The following is a 17,558-nucleotide window of genomic DNA, read 5'->3' on the forward strand; positions in this document are numbered from 1 at the left end:
TCTGTATCATCTTTTTTAGATTCCACATATAAGTGGTATCATATATTTGTCTTTGGCTTACTTAGTATGACAATCTTTAGGTCCATCCATGTTGCTGCAAATGGCATTATTTCATTCTTTTTTATGGCTGAGTAATATTCTCGTGTGTGTGTGTATGTGTACACCACACCTTGTTGATGGACCTTTAGGTTGTTTCCATGTCTTGGCTATTGTAAACACTGTTGCTATGAACATTGGCATGCATGTAACTTTTTGAATTAAGAGTTTTCTCCAGATATATGCCCAGGAGTGGGACTGCTGGATCATATGGCAACTCTGTTTTTAGTTTTTTAAGGATAATCAATTTTGCTGATAATATAAATTCACTATTGGGGCTCAAAGAGAAGGTAATAGCGGTTAAGACTTTAGAAATCGAAATAACTTTTTTTTTTTTTCCTGAAAGCATCAATCTAAATAATTTAAGAAACACGGCCTATAGTCCAACTCTCAGACTGCTAAGTCCTGGAGGTAAGGCAGTGGAATGAATAGTACAAATCAATAAATAACACAAACATCCCTTGAGGTCACACACACGGAAGAGTTAGACTCCACCCTCTCTGACTAGCTTAGTGGTATTGCCAACGTAACAAGGAGAGCTTCTGTTTTTTACTTGTTAAGAGAAGGCATTACTAAGCCCAGGAAAAGATCAGGAATGGCAAAAAGAAACCTCATGTTCCAGAGGTAGAATAATGCACAAGTGAAAACCTGAAAAATGATTAAAAATTTACTTAAGTTGAAGACATAGCCCAGCTATGCAATGGCATCCCTTTACGGAAATAAAAATGAGAATTGTCCCTGTCTCCTTTCACGGCAAGTGCTTACTTATCTGTAATCAAACCCCAGGCTCCTGAAGCACTTGGCGGGCAGTGCACCCAGGATTAGGCAACCCTCGCCAAGGTCGGGTAGGTCAGCTGCTGCTGCAGACGTGTTGAAGGTGAAGGGCAGCGTGGGCTCTTTCAACGGTCTCCATCACCTCATTCGTGGACAGGCCGAGCCCAAGCGTGAGCACGGGCACATTCAGGACAGAGGTGGAGGGCACATTTCAGAACAGAAGGGGGGGCAGCACAAGGTACGACACAAGCAGAAGATGCAACACAAATGCCAGAGCCCAGCCCGATCTCTCCACAGCGAAGTTTCCGAGCTGTAAGAGAGCAAGCACCAAACTGTACCCTCCTCCGACCGCAGGGTTGATGGGAGGACATAAGAGATAACAAATACGAAAGTAGATGTTTAAAGAGGTTAGTACGGAAATCCAAGTACTGCTGTTAACACACGGGCTTTGTGTGATTTTATAAAACAAAATGCATTATGAGGCAGTCTGGTGCATTGATTTAGAGCAGGGGATGGCAAACCTTCTCTGTAAAGAGCCCGAGAGTAAGTATTTTAGGCTTTGCAGGCCATATAGTCTCCACAAACACTCAACTCTGCCTGCAGTGTGAAAACAGCCATGGACAATACCAATGAGGGTAGCTGTGCTCCACGAAAATTTTATGGCTACTGAAATTTAGATTCCATATAAATTTCACATCACAAAATATTGTTCTTCTTTTTCTCTTTTCAACCAATTAAGAATGCAAAATCCATTTTCAGCTTGTAGGATGTACAAATCCAGAAAGTGGGCTGGATCTGGCCTGTGGGCTCTAGTTTGCTGACACCCAATTTAGAGCATTGGCCAGAAAGCTTGAGTTCAAAGGCCAGCTGTGAAATTTAATGGCTCTAAGGCCCTAGGTAAGTTCCTTCTCTCTGCCTGGGCTACCTTACCTTTAAAAGAAGAAGAACAGCAGTATTTTTCTCACAGTGTTGTTATGAAGACTACCTGACTTCATATGTGTACAGAGGTTGGAACGGGACCAGTCAATGTACCCGCTCACACATGTTGCTACCAGCTATTATACGCCGTTACCATGATGAGTCTCCAAACGTGCCACATTTCCACACACATCTGCACACGCGTTTCCTCTGCCTGGAATGTCTTCCCTGCTTAGAGCTTCTATGTGGTCTCAGTGACCTAGTCCACACATCACCTCCTCTATGAAGCCCGCCTTGCTGTCCCTCCCATCCTAGCAGACTCAGTTACCACCGCCCACGTCTCCAAGCGCCTTGCATCTTATTGTACTTATCGCTGACTGTCAACTTGCCCACCAGGCTAAACTCCTTCCAAGGAGACTGTGACTTACTCAGTGTATCCCCAGGCCTCAGAATAGCACTCTACACACAGAAAGCATTCAATACACATTTGCTTAATGGTACCAGTAACTATTTAGAATGTAACCTAACACATCAAGTTTAACTAGGATAGAAATCTGCTGGTTATAGGACAAATGTGTGACTTTAACTAAATACGAAAACAATTTCTAATACCCTATTTTAATACAGTCCGTCATGTTAACATTCATCCCCAGGCACGTCCAGTGAGCACACAGGGTGTCCTGGCACCGCTAGCCGGGAGCAGAAGTGTCAGAGTCCACACGGTGACGATCACAGTACCAGCTTTTAGTCATTCAGAGGTTCATCTCCCACCTCAATCTACACAACGTGATCTGTGTTTGGTACCAGGGGAGAGAGTGGGTTGAACAACGAACTCTGAAATGGCACCAGCGTAGCACTGCATATGGCAAGGAGCAAGAAGGAAAGGGGGAGCCCTTTTCTGATCCTACTCTTAAACTCGTAAGCAAATAGTGATCGAAAGGCGTCTCCAAGGCCACTGAGAGAGGGATGCTTTCTGAGCTCGTCAGCACCCTAAGGGAAACCCAAGCACCACCATGCCACGCCCAGCAGGCCTGGGGAATCTGCCCCTCTGCCCAGACCTCTGCCAGGCAAGCTATGTGCCGCACCAGACACAACACTGCTCTGACGGAAGCACCCTTGTCCCCGGGAATACTGGGCCGCCCAGTGCGCCTGACCGTCTCTTAAAGAAGTCAGAACTGTTTTGGAAGAACAGGTTGGTGGGGGAGGGACTTCAAAGTAACTAAATGATGAACATTTCCTGAAAGGCAATTTAATGTCATCAAAATCAGTCAAATGTTGTAACAACTATGAAAAGAGTCCAGTGAAGACCCAGATCACCATCTACCAGGTGACACTAACATGATGACACACGGAGTAGAAGACTTTCATCTTCTAAGTTGACGTCACATTTCAAAAATCCCAGCTTGTTGCTATGGAAATGACATTACAATTTGTTTGCCCTTGGTTTTTGTGTTTTTGCTTTTTCTGGTGTGTGTATGTGCGTGTCTGTGTTTATATGTATGTGTGAATGTGGTGTGTGTGTGTATGTGTGTCTCTGTGTCTAGGTCTGTGTGTGTGTGTGTGTGTGTGTGTGTGTAATGTGTATGTAGGGGGGTGTCTCTGTGTGTGTATGCGTGTATATGTATGTGTAGGTGTGGGTGTGGGTGTGATGTACCGACTTAGAATTGTCAGTTTCTCCAGAGGTCTCTTTCCTTCTTTTAGGCCATGAGATCATATCCTATGAAAATCTGCTGAATTTAAGGAACAGGAAACAACATACAGAAGACATTTCTGTTAGGACTATGCTGAATTCTTGTCATTGTCATTGTTATTACTATTATTATCCATATCATCTTCTTCAGTGCCTGGAAATGGCTATTCATGTATAGTGTCTGAACATTGCTCAATGCGGACACTCTGATGATTACTAATTCTTAACAAGGTAATTCTAGACACATCATATCAACAACTTTTTTATTCCAATAATATATTACTGTAATAAAGCTGATCAACAGGATTGGGTTTTATTGTGTTTTAGAGCCAGATTAATTTCAGTGGAATAATAAGATACAAGTAAATTATAATATAATGCCATTCATTTTACCAAAATATTCAATATTTAAATATATTCCCAGGGGTCTTCTTAACAGTCCTCTAAGGAAGGGGAAGGTTGGCAAATAATGTTAACAATGGTGACAGCAGCCAATATTTTTTGAGGACTATTTGAAGCTGGGCATGTGGACAAGAGATGGGAAGAGAATGGAGTCAAAAGAAGACCTAGCACCAAGCTTCGAGCCATTCTAGGGTGCACACCTTGAGTCTGGAGTCTTAGACCACTCAGCCATCCTGACGTGCTGGCTGAGACATTCTATCCTCTAAAAACCATGTAGAAAAGGACACGCAAGCAAGGAAGGTGCAGCCAGAGAAGAAAAGAGAGAAACACTGATCACGGAAGCCACAGAATCAAAAGGCATCAAGAAGGAAGGAGAGAGTGCTTGATGCTGCTGAGCATCAGGTGAAACAAAGAACAGAAATGTCGGCATCAGGCGCACCCACCGGCCTCAGATGCCCTCAGCACGGAGTGCTTCAACGCAGCAACGAGGCAGAGGTGTGACAGGAATGGAATGACGAGTGAGTGGAAAGGAAAGCACGGATAAGCCTTGGAAAATACAGCTAAGAAAGGGAGGGAAGAGACAGGGTGACAACTAGAGGCTGGGGAGAGGCTGGGCGGGGGGGCGTGTTATTGTACAATGGAAGAGGCCAGCATGGTTAATGTCATTTGGAAGGGTCAAAATAAAAGGAAAAGGTTGAAGAAAGACTGAACAGTGTTTGGTTGTGGAGAAAGGTTCTAAAACGAAGATGGAAGGATTAGATGGAAGAAACACCTTTGCCACTGCAACAGGAGGGAAGGAACAGAGAATGCTGTAGACAAAGGCAGAGTGGTTTGGAGGTGAAAAGGTAAAGAAATTCTCATCTAATTTCTCTGTTTTCTATCTTATCTGTGAAACAGCAGTAATAACCATAACAGTAATGGAAGTGGTGGTGGGAGTAATCATAATACTGTGTATCATATTAAATATTAATCTATTTAATTAATATATTTAGTCAATATATTATAAAATGTACTAGTAATTAAATATTTAATATAATGATTTGAGTTTATATAATTATATTTTATATAATGAACAGAATAGTAATTATTCTAATTAATAAATAGTAATATCAAACAATATTAACCAGTAAATTTTTTAGTACTATGGGTTAAGCACTGTCCCATACATAATTTAATCCTCCTAGAAAGCTTTTAAGGAGGATATTATTATTATTCTCATTCCTTAAAGGTTAGACAGCTTGCCCAAGGTCACAGGCTGAAAACGAAGATGACAGCATTCAAGCCCATCCGTCTGCCCCTGGGCCTCCTCACTGAACCAGCTCTCAGCCCTGTGCCCCAACAGCCCCGCGTCAAAGCTCTTTAAAGAGCTCTACTTGGGGCAGCGCTGAAGACGAAAGCCAGGTGGGAGATTCTGTGCTAGGAGGCAGAGCAGTAGGAGGCGGCATCAGCTGTGGAAGAGAGAGGACGAAGCCCAGTGGTGAGAAGGGCAGGAAAGCAGAGAGGTGTGAAATGATCTTTTCAGGGAAGGCGTGGTGAGCTGACCAGAGAAAACATAACAGCATTTCCAGACAATGGTAAGGACCTGTTTGAACTTGGTGACCATAAATGTAAAGTGGTAAAAATCTGTACTATTTTGTGATTTTTCCACCGCTTCGGTGGAACCCAAGAGAAATCAGAGACTTGGGTTCATCCAGAGTTAGGACATTACCAGATAAATTCAAACATTTCAGAGATAAAGGGGTTTAGGATTCAGGGAAAGCATTACAGAGTGCACACAGAATCTAAGCAAGATAAGGGAAGCTGACGTGAGGAGAGATGGGGGAGGAACTGGGAGCCCCAATAAGAACTGGGTTATAATGGGAGTGACTGAGTCAGCAGCTACCGCGATGGTCAAAAAGCCAGGCGCTTAGGGGAAGAGCAGTCTAGGTGAGAACCGTGTTGGGGGTGACTGGAAGTGGGTGACAGAGCAAGGCGGAGGGATAAGTCACCCAAAACGAGGAAGTTAATAAGAGGCCAGAGTGTCCGATGGTCTGACAGTAACTAGATGGAAGTTATGAGTTGTCTTTGATGAATAAGGGGTGAGAAGATGGCACAGCTCAATGGCATGCGAAATCAAAGGAGCAGAAAGTGTTTTATTGTTACAAGAGGTACTGAAAGTAATGCTCAGGAAGTGATAATGGGGAGGAACATGGCTACCAATCCTCCTCCCTGATCCTGAGTTAGGTGAGATATGAGAATAAAATCACTTGATGGGGCTTAAGTCTATGTCAGCAGTGTTCCTAACTCCCAGCCCAAGGGTCTATCCACTACCAGCTTATACTATAGCCTTTTTCTTCCAACTGATTTTTTTTAAGTAATCCAGTAACATAAGAGTATATTTTTATTGTAAGAATAAATGAAAACTATCTACAGTTTGGTGTATATCCTTCTAAAATGTTGTCTAAACAGTTATATACTTCTATATGGACAGGTTTTTCTCTTTTAGGATTTTTTAAAGCATAAATAGGGACATATTATATGTATTTCTGTGTACTTTTCTTTCACAATATTTTTATAGACCTTCCATGTTAATACAGGTCTATGCAGGTCTACCTCTTTTGTTCACAACTGCAAAAGATTGTCACGCTATGAATACATAATTTATTTAACCATTCCCCTATTTATATAAATTTAGGTTTGTTCTAATTTTTTCTCACTAAAACAACAAATCAAAGAACATTTCTGTACAAACATCTTTCAGCACATGTGCCAATATAAGGAAAGAAAACTTGGGAGCCAAATAATTTGCATATATTTTTATAAATTCTGCCAAACTGCCTTCTCAAAAGGCTTTAACATTCACAAGACAGTGTTTTAAGAGTGCCCAGTGTCTCAACTCCATACCAGAACCCACATTTGACAGAACCAATTTTTAAATTTCTATTAAAGCTTTGACCAAAAATAATGTTTCGATTTGCATTTTTCTGATTAATAATGAAAGTGGGCAGTTTCTCATTTTTTTCAACAGCTTTACTGAAACACAATTCACATACCATACAACACACCCATTTAAAGTACATAATTCAATGGTATGCTTACTTTTCAGCGTTTTGTTTTTTTAAGTATAGTCACAGATAAGTGAATCCATCACCACGGTCAATTATAAAAAGTTTTTGTCATCTCAAAAAGAAAGTCCATAGCCTTTAGTTGTCACCCCTCTACCTCCGAGCTTCCTTCCCCTCAGCCCTAAGTAATGAATAATCTACTTTCTATCTCCATAGATTTTCCTATTCTGGGCCTTCATATGAATGGAATCATACAATACGCAGACTACTGAGCCTACGTGCCACAACTACTGAAGCCCGCATGCCTAGAGCCCGTGCTCCGCAACAAGAGAAGCCACTGCAATGAGAAGCCCGCGCATGGCAACAAAGAGTAGCCCCCACTCACCGCAACTAGAGAAAGCCCATGCACAGCAACGAAGACCCAACGCAGCTAAAAATAAAATAATTTTTAAAAAAAATCAGTTGATCATAGATAGATGGGTTTCTTTCTGAACTCTCAATTCTACTCCATGGACCTATATGTCTACCTTTGCGCCAATATCACACTGTCCTGATTACCACTGCTCTGTAGTGAATTTTCAAATCACGAAGTGTGAGTCCTCCTACCTTCTGTTCAAGACCGTTCTGGCTATTCTGGGTCCCTGGCAATTCCATATGGATCTTATGTCATATGTTTGTTAACCATACAAATAGCTGCCCATTTGCAGCCTTTCTTCATTTTTCTTTTGGATGGTTAAATTCTTAAAAATTGCTTGTATGAACTCAAATTCAAAAAGATACACACATCGCCATGTTCATAGCAGAACTATTCACAATAGCCAAGACATGGAAACAATCTAAATGTCCATCAACAGATGAATGGATAAAGAAGATGTGGTACATATATACAAAGGAATATTACTCAGCCATAAAAAAAGAACAAAATGATGCCATTTGTAGCAACATGGATGGACCTAGAGATTATCATACTAAGTGAAGTAAGTCAGAAAGAGAAAGACAAATACCATATGGTATCACTAATCTGTGGAATCTGAAATATGACACAAATGAACCTATCTACGAAACAGAAACAGACTCACAGACACAGAGAACTTGTGGTTCCCAAGGAGGAGGGGGTTGGGGGAGGGATGGAATAGGAGACTGGGGTTAGCAAATGTAAGCTATTATATACAGAATGGATAAACAACAAGGTACTACTGCATACCACAGGGAACTTACTATATTAAATATACTATGATAAACCATAATGGAAAAGAAAAGAATATATACATATATGTATAACTGAATCACTTTGCTATACAGCAGAAATTAACACAACATTGTTAATCAACTATACATCAATTTAATTAAACAAATAAATTTTAAAAATAAAAAAATTGCTTGTATGAAGAATTCATTTCTCTTGATATTAATCCTTTGATCATAAACCTTTTTCCTAATCTGTCATCTGTCTTTCAAATTTTTTTATGATGTCTTTTGTCATATGGAAGTTCTGAGTTTCATTTTGCTCAGGAAGCCCTTTCTCTCCCACCCCTTCTTTCCTAGTTATAAAAATATTCACCTGTATTTCCTTCTTAAAAACAATTTTATATATATGCACGTGTGCGTGTGCACACACACACACACACACACACACGGTTCTTTGATTCTTTGGAAGTTATTTTTGTGGATGGTGAGAATTAGGGGCTCTAATTTTTCCCCCCAAGTAAAGAACCAACTGTCCCAACACCATTGACATATCAGTCCATTTTTGTCCTATTAATTTGAAATGCCACCTTTATCAAAATTAAATTCCCATTTGTACTTAAGTCTGTTTCTGGAATCTCTATTTCTTTCACTGATCTATAATATTTATTCCCGTATCAGTACTATAGGATTTCAATTACTTTACTATAGGTACTATGTTTCGGCATCTGGTAGGGCAAGACCCACCTCATTGGGCTTTGGGGAATTTTCCTGGCTATTTCTGAAGACATTCTTATTGACTCTTCCAGATAAACTTCAGAATTATCTTGCCAAATTTTCATGGAAATTTTGATTACGACATGCCAAAGTCTTTATTTAATTAAGAATTAAGCAGAAAGAAACCTTTATCTTTTTGAGACCAAGTTTCACCTTTCTTGCTCTGAACATTTTTTAAAAACTCAATGAGACAGCCTACATAAATAGTACTAGCCCACCCTACTTCCCAGAGCACCAGCTAATTTTACTTGTTAATGTGCCACACTGACATGGTTAACAGTTCTTAAGGCTGAAAGGCAATTCAAGGTCTTAAAGTAATCTAAAGTATCTGTTTTCAAAGGCTATGGTGAAGGCCAAGAGCAAAGTCATTTTTCCAGGTTAGCCGAGAGGGCAGCGGAAAGACCAGAGCAAATGCCAAAAAGCTTCTGACAGAAAATTGACAACTGCGTGCAAACACAAACATCATCAGCTCCACTTTCTCAGTCAACAGACTGTTTGAACTGGCCTTGAATGTCTCCTAAAACATTCTTCTCCCTGGACTCCTATGTCGCTTCTTTATGCCTTTTCATTTAAAAAAAAAAAAAAAAAAAGGATGCCATGAAAAGTTGTGTAATTCCATTCTTCTAATTGCAGTTTAGAAAAGGCCTTAGGCAAAGATATGCCTAGATATGTTCTCATGAAAATGGCCCTCTTGAACAGTATATTATAAAAAACAAATGGCAGTAAGATAAATATATCACCCTTAAAAAACAAACAAAAAACCAAAAAAGTGTCAAGGTGTTTGATACAACAGCACTTAAGCCAATTCTTAATTATTCAGTGCCTTAAGTTTGCCAACAAAGAGAGTCAATGGAACATACTAAATACACAGGAACCCATTAAAGTATTCATTTATAGGTACATTTCTGAAATCAGTCATGAATAATACTGTAAATAACAGGTCTTAAGACACTCATAGATCTCATAGCCACAGAGTTCTCCCTATTGCAAAACTCCCCCTCCCCCTATTGCTACAGTCCCTTCCTCCCTTGCAAAAATCATTTTGAATAGTCTCTCCTTACTTAAAAAAAAAAAAAAAAAAAGCAGCTCTTGGAATAATCATTTAAACCATCACAATACTAACCAGAGGAAAAAGTGGCAATTATTATGATTGAAATAGAAAATACATTTAAAGGATCCAAGGGTTTTTTCCCCAGATGTTCAGTCAGAATTAAAAAACAAAAACACCTAGTGCAACGTATAAAACTTCTTCCACTAAGAAGCCACAGGGAACAAAGAGCTGCTACTGCATGAAATACCTGCTGAGGGAGCACGGCCGCGGGAGAAGATGTACAGGGTTGAGATGAGATGCAAACGGAGCTGCGCAAACATGAATTGTTGAGACCCGGTTGTCTGGTGCGAAGCTAGGAAGGTTTTCTGCAACAGACGTGTCCAGTCCCCTCTTGATTTCCATAAAGCTTATGTGAAGTTAGTCACGCACAAGCCCCAAACATCAAGCAATATGCTACCTGGGCTTTGATATTTTACAACTAATCACTAAGAATTCTATGCAGCACTGCTGGCATTGTCTGAGAACACCAAGTAATCGATTTGGGAACCATATCAGTTTTGGCCTGAGAAGTCAATGATATAGAGAACCTGACAACAGCTGGTGCAGATGAGAATGTGGAGCAACAGACTTTCAAAGGCAGCTGGGAGCAGTGTAAATTGGTGCAGCCAATAACCCGGAACAGTGCTATCCAGTGAAGGTCCACAAACATCTGATCTTTCACATAAATCCCAGAAAAATCTGTACACACAGAACTGTGTACAAGAAAGTTCACGTAGCATTATGAGTTTTTAAACTGTTTTTACAACTTCACTGAGATGTAATTCACAGACCATAAAATCCACCTGTTTAAAGCTTACAATTCAGTGCTTTTTAGTATATTCACAGAGCTGTGCAACATCCCCATTTACTTCTCAACATTTCATCACCCCAAAAAGAAACCCCACATCCTCAGTAGTCACCATTCCTCTCTCTCTCCAGCCCCCGGCAAATACTAATCTACCTTCTGTTTCTGGATTTGCCTGTTCTGGACAGTTCATACAAATGGAATCAATACATGGCCTTTTGCATCTGGTTTCCTGGTCTTAACATAATGTTTTCATGATTCATCCACATGTACCACATATCAGGATTTCATTACTTTTTACGGCCAAATAATACTCCATTGTGTAAATACACCATACTTTGTGTATCCATTCATCAGTGATGGACATTTGACTTGGTTCACTTTTCGGCTATTATGGATAATGCCACTATGAACATTCATGTACAAGTTTTTATTTGGACATGTGTTTTTAATTACCTTGGATATATGCCTAGGAGCAGAACTGCTGGGTCATATCGTCACTCTATGTTTAACACTTTGAGAACTACCAGACTTTTTTTGAAAGTGGCTGTACCATTTTACAATCCCACCAGCAAAGCATGCGGCTTCAGTTTCTTCTTAACCTCACCAATATTTGTTATTGGCCACCTTTTTCATTAAAACCATCCAAGTGGGTGTGAAGTAATATCTCTGTGGGGTTTTTTTTGATGTGGACCATTTTTAAAGTCTTTGTTGAATTTGTTACAATATTGCTTCTGTTTTATGTTTTGGTTTTTTGGCCATGAGGCATGTGGGATCTTAGCTCCCAGGCCAATTTGTTACAATATTGCTTCTGTTTTATGTTTTGGTTTTTTGGCCACGAGGCATGTGGGATCTTAATGTCCCTGACCAGGGATCCAACCCACACCCCCTGCATTGGAAGGCAAAGTCTTAACCACTGGACCGCCAGGGAAGTCCCTATCTCTGTGGTTTTTGATTTGCATTTCAACATTATGTTTAATAGCAAAACAAAACAAAAAACACACATTATTTTGAAAACAACTTACATGTCCATCAACAAGAAAAGTAAATAAATTTTAGTATAATCATATGCTGGTCTACCATGTGACTATCAACGTGAAGATGAATTAACTAGTGCTATGTGAATCAACACAGACGAATCTTACAAATGTAATATCAAAACTGCAAAAGCACGTAGCAAAAGGATGTGTAGAATATGATGCCATTTATATAACTTAAAAAATATGTAAAACAATATTATAAATTATTTGGGGATACATTTATATGAGGTAAAAATATAAAGACATATTTAACTATATCGTTAATAGTTTATTTCTTAAGCTGGTTGGTGGCTACGTGGGTATTTGTTATATTATTTTCTCTAATGTTTGAAAGAGTTTATTAAAAATAGTAAGTTGGGTTTCCCTGGTGGCGCAGTGGTTGAGAATCTGCCTGCCTAATGCAGGGGACATGGTTTCGAACCCTGGTCTGGGAGGATCCCACATGCCGCAGAGCAACTAGGCCCGTGAGCCACAACTACTGAGCCTGCGCGTCTGGAGCCTGTGCTCCGCAACAAGAGAGGCCGCGATAGTGAGAGTCCCACGCACTGTGATGAAAGAGTGGCCCCCGCTTGCCACAACCGGAGAATGTCCTCGCACAGAAACGAAGACCCAACACAGCAAAAAATAAATTAATTAATTAATAAACTCCTACCCCCAACATCTTAAAAAAAAGTCTGGCTATTACATCTGGCCCTTCTGCATGCTTTACAACGCTAGCAAATATACAACCAAAGTTAAAGCTCAGGATACAATTGAACATAGATGATATCTCCTAAGACTTCTCAGTTTAATGAGAAAGAATCTTAAAAAGCAACAGGGCGGGCTTCCCTGGTGGCGCAGTGGTTGAGAGTCTGCCTGCCGATGCAGGGGACATGGGTTCGTGCCCCGGTCCGGGTGGATCCCACATGCCGCGGAGCGGCTGGGCCCCTGAGCCAGCCTGCGTGTCCGGAACCTGTGCTCTGCAACGGGAGAGGCCACTGCTGGATAGCTCTCCAAAAAAAAAAAAAAAGAAAGAAACAATCTATGTATACATCAATAAAAGATAGCATCTATGAATAAGATAAAAAACAGGGCTAGTCATTAGTAAAGCAACTAATTGCTTTACAAATTCTAATGCTATCAGTGCAATCCAATTACCCTAAGTGACCATATGAGACCCTGATAAAAGTGAAACAGTGACTTTCAAAGACTAAATAATAGATACTTCAGGCCTTAGGCCTTCAAGTGTTAGAACAGAGCAAATGTGACTCAAATATGAAGAATTCATATTCAAAAGGAATACACATAATTATTTCTTTGGAGAAGTAAGAGGTCTTAAAAGGGATGCATTCAAGTTCAGGGAAATAATCAGGACAGGAGAAATCTTGGAATAAGTCAGTAACCACGCAGGCTACAGGAAAGCAGAGAGAATGCCTCTACTGACACCATGAAGAGAAGACCAGGAAGGACAGAACCAAGGGACAGGGAGGGTTTGAGAGCATAAAGCTTCAGCGCCCTGCTGTCAGGGGAAGAAGTGGGTGTATCCACTCTCCAGGTGGAGAGAAACAAGTACAGTAATCCAAAATTCCATTATGTTCATAGAAACTATTTGAAACACATTTTCCTCCTTATTTACAGGTCACATCAAAACCGCTTGATACATCTCTCCACTGGGGCCACAGCAGCCCTAGGCTGGAAACACTAGGTAAGTAATGAAACTACTTCGCCCCCACCTGACCTTCCACCTGCCACAGTGTGACTCTGAAAACGACTTGACAGACAGCCTGCAAAGCTCGAAGGCTCTGTGTCTCCAAATCTTCATTGTTTGGTAGTTGAGCAGAATATACAATAATTAAATTTATGCATTTGGATGCTGACTTAGAGTCGAGTCAGAAGCTAATTTTTTTTTCCCATCGTTTAAAGCGAAGCATCTTGGGAAATCCCTGGCAGTCCAGTAGTGAAGACATGGCGCGTGCACTGCGGTGGCCCAGGTTCAATCCTTGGTCGGGGAACTAAGATCTGCCAAGCCACGCAGCCAATAAATAAATTAATTGATTAATTAAAAATGAAACATCTTGGGACTTCCCTTGTGACGCAGTGGTTAAGAATCCGTCTGCCAATGCAGGGGAAACAGGTTCGATCCCTGCTCCGGGAAGATCCCACATGCCGCGGAGCAACTAAGCCCGTGCGCCACAACTACTGAGCCCACGCTCTACAGCCCGCGAGCCACAGCTACTGAGCCCGAGTGCCACAACTACTGAAGTCCATGCGCCTAGAGCCCATGCTCCGCAACAAGAGAGGCCACCGCGATGAGAGGCCTGCGCACCGCAACGAAGAGTAGCCCCTGCTTGCCGCCACTAGAGAAAGCCCCACACGCAGCAACGAAGACCCAATGCAGCCAAAAATAAATAAATAAAAAATAAATTAAAAAAAAATGAAACATCTTATATTTTTATTTATCTTTTTTGGGGGGGGCTGTGTCGGGTCTTAGTTGGGGGGCGTGAGGGATCTTTCGTTGTGGCGTGCAGGCTTAGTTGCCCCGCGGCACGTGGGATCTTAGTTCCCCAACCGGGATTGAACCCGCGTCCCCTGCATTGAAAGACGGATTCTTGGGCTTCCCTGGTGGCGCAGTGGTTGGGAGTCCGCCTGCCGATGCAGGGGACACGGGTTCGTGCCCCGGTCCGGGAGGATCCCACATGCCGCAGAGAGGCTGGGCCCGTGAGCCATGGCCGCTGAGCCTGCCTGTCCAGAGCCTGTGCTCCGCAACGGGAGAGGCCACGGCAGTGAGAGGCCCACGTACTGCAAAAAAAAAAAAAAAAGACGGATTCTTAACCGCTGTACCACCAGGGAAGTCCCGAAACATCTTTTATTTTAGCAGTAACAAATAAGATCTGAGAAAGCCACAATCCAGGCAATAAGTAATCGTTGGCATTCATGCCTAATTAAATTGTGTTAAGATGGGGCTAAACAGATGCAAAATAGGAATGTTCTGGAGGCACTACCAGAAACTATTAAAAGCAGGATAAGGTAGACATGGGCCTCCTCATCTTTGGCCAACAACAGTAACCATGAAAATGCAACATCCAGTCAAGGCTTCCAATCAAGATGTGGTCAGGCTTCCAAGCACACGACCCCCAGGGGGTCTGGGAGGGAGGTGGCATTCCATCACCCGGCTCTTCGTGAGTGAGACCCCACAGGAAAGGATGGGACACTTCCCTCTGGTGAAGGTGTTCAGAGAAAGTAGGTAAGATGTTCTCACTCCAGCTAAACTTTTCTCCCATGATTTAGTTGCTTCCCCAAGTATCCCGTCAGAAAAACATTATGATTTCTAAGACTGCGGAGTCCCTCTGCCTTCATATCAGCTTAACAATCTATTCCAAATAGCTGAGAAGGTCCTACAACTTTTTTGAAAATTCAGTTTAGAAAACTGGGGTCTAACTTTATCTAACCTACAGCTAGCTGGACTTTACATCCTTAGGGAATAAGGAAAAATACAGACCTGAGGCCCTGTAGTGACCAAGGACTTGGGGGATAGTGATACTTACATACTAGTCTTATCTCCTCTGAGAGATGGAGATAACTGACCAGAACATAATAGGAAGAAGACTCAATTCTAAACCTCATCAGAGGGACCTCCCTGGCGGTCTAATGGTTAGGTCTCGGTGCTTTCACTGCCGGGGCCGGTTTGACCCCTGGGTCAGGGAACTAAGATCCTGCAAGCCACACAGCACAGCAAAACAAAACAAAACAAAAACCACATCAGAAAATCAAGTTTTTTAGGATTTTGACTTTTCTGTTTTTCTATTTTAGATGCAAATGCACATCCAAGTTCTCTGCAGCACATGATGTTCCTTGTTACCAAGAATCGTGCCCGACAAGCAATAAATGCTCAATAAACATGCATCTAAGTAAATGCCTAGATGAATGAACGACTGAACAACCCCTCTCTCCTTCTTCAGCTTCCGCAATGTACTAACTGGCGCCCGGCTGCCCCTCTGACAGCTCTTTCTCTTCCTTTCCTCAATATGCAAATTCCCCAAGGGTAGCCCCGGGTCTTCTGCTCTCCCCGACACTGAGAGAGCCCATCTTCTTCCAGAACCTTCCCAGGCACTGATTCATTTTTTTTAAGCAGTGTGCTGGGCACTAAGGAGAAAGGATGGTTGAGACGCGCTCTGCGGGCAGGGGCTCGTGGCCTAGCACGAGACAAGGCAAGGATGAATCTGTGGGAGACACTGTCACATGCGGCTGCTAAACCACATCAAGAGCAAGATGCTATGAGAGCAAGAAGGAAGGACACATTCCGACAGGGTTGAGGTCACAGAGGAAGTGACATCTGAGCGGAGCCCTGAAGGATTAGGAGGGTTTTACAGGTGTAGAAGGGCAGGGGGGCAACTAGGCAGAGAGAAAAGTGCAAGCAAAAGTTCAGGAGGAGTGGGCGGGCGGGCGGGCAACGGCGAGGGATAACCCTGCAGGTCTGTGAGTGTGGCTGGGGAGCAGAGGGAGAGAAACTGGTGAGACAGGCTGGAAACAGTTTAGATGCCACGTTGTTAGCCTTCTTACCTGCATTCCAAGGGTTTCAAAACGCAAAGCTGCATCAGAATTGCCTGGGATGCATGGTAAAAATATAGATTACTGGGCTGTGCCCCAGAGCTACCGAATTGGAATTTCCAAAGGTAGGGCCCAGGCATCCGTATTTTAATGAACACTATGGTATATAGTTAGATTTAGCAACCACTGATAATGTTTTAAATTAAAGTTGCATTATTAGATTGGTATTTTAAAGATAACTCTGAAGGTACTACTAAAATGGACTGCGAATGTGCGAAATTAGAAAAAGGCAGACCTACAGCAGACTACAGTAATGATGCACTCATTTATTCCACAAGCACTCACTCAGAAAACATGTGCCTACAGTTCACAGGAGAGAGGACAGCCTGAACAGGGTCCCAACAGTGTGAACGGAGACATTTAAAAGACAGAACTGGCAAGTCCTGATGATTCAGCAGATCACAGGGGAAGGCGGAGAGAGAGCAAATCCCAGTTTCCGTCAGTGACTCCCAATATGGATAAGCACAGAATAAAGGGTCCCTGGGTCCTACCCCAGACCTACCGAGTGAAGGGCTTTGGAGGGTTGCGCTCAGGAGTTTCTGTCTTCAACACGTGCCCCTGATGATTCTCGTGCGGTCAGTCAGGCAGCAACGTGGGACAGACAACTGGGAACCGATGCCTTAGATGGTAATTTCCTCCCCCGAGGACAAGACAGGAGGAACAAGTTTGTGACTGGCATGAAAACAGTTTTGCTCTGGAAATACCAAGACTAAGATAAACCTGAGTAACACATCTAGATCATGATGTCTAGTGGACAGTTAGAAATATAAATCTGGAGTCCAGAAAAAAGATCAACTAGACAGAGGTCAGGGTTGGACAGATCTGGACACCATTCGTGCATAAGCTACGGATGAGGCCCTGGGAGAGCGGGTAAGGTTACAAATGGAGAAATGATGGATGGAAAAGTGGCTGAGAATGGACATCTGGGAACAGAGTGGGCAGTGGAGGGTTAGAGTAAAGGAAGTGCAGGAGGCTGGTTCAGGAGGTTAGAGAAGGGCTGGGAAAGCAATGCTTCAGAAGCCAAAGGACAAGAGTTTTCACTGATAAAAGGAATCATGTGGACAAAATATTATAAAATGGTCCAAAAGGAAAGAAACTAAGAAGAATGATAAGGTGAGGCCTTTAGGAAGTCTGTGGTAACCTTTAAGAA

General features: G+C 42.2%; 1 protein-coding gene and 1 long non-coding RNA gene across 23 annotated transcripts in view; one reads left to right on the top strand and one right to left on the bottom strand.

Moving 5' to 3' along the window:
- Positions 1–17,558, bottom strand: part of PPP1R12B (protein phosphatase 1 regulatory subunit 12B) — a 209,199-nt gene that overhangs the window by 170,730 nt on the left and 20,911 nt on the right. The window lies entirely within an intron of this gene.
- LOC132515640 (uncharacterized) lies at positions 4,561–7,344 on the top strand. Its single transcript, XR_009539152.1, has 3 exons — positions 4,561–4,725; positions 5,109–5,454; positions 7,141–7,344. It is a non-coding gene; the product is annotated as an uncharacterized LOC132515640 (long non-coding RNA).

Source organism: Lagenorhynchus albirostris, chromosome 2 (assembly GCF_949774975.1).
Source record: "Lagenorhynchus albirostris chromosome 2, mLagAlb1.1, whole genome shotgun sequence".
Classification (NCBI taxonomy): Eukaryota; Metazoa; Chordata; class Mammalia; order Artiodactyla; family Delphinidae; genus Lagenorhynchus; species Lagenorhynchus albirostris.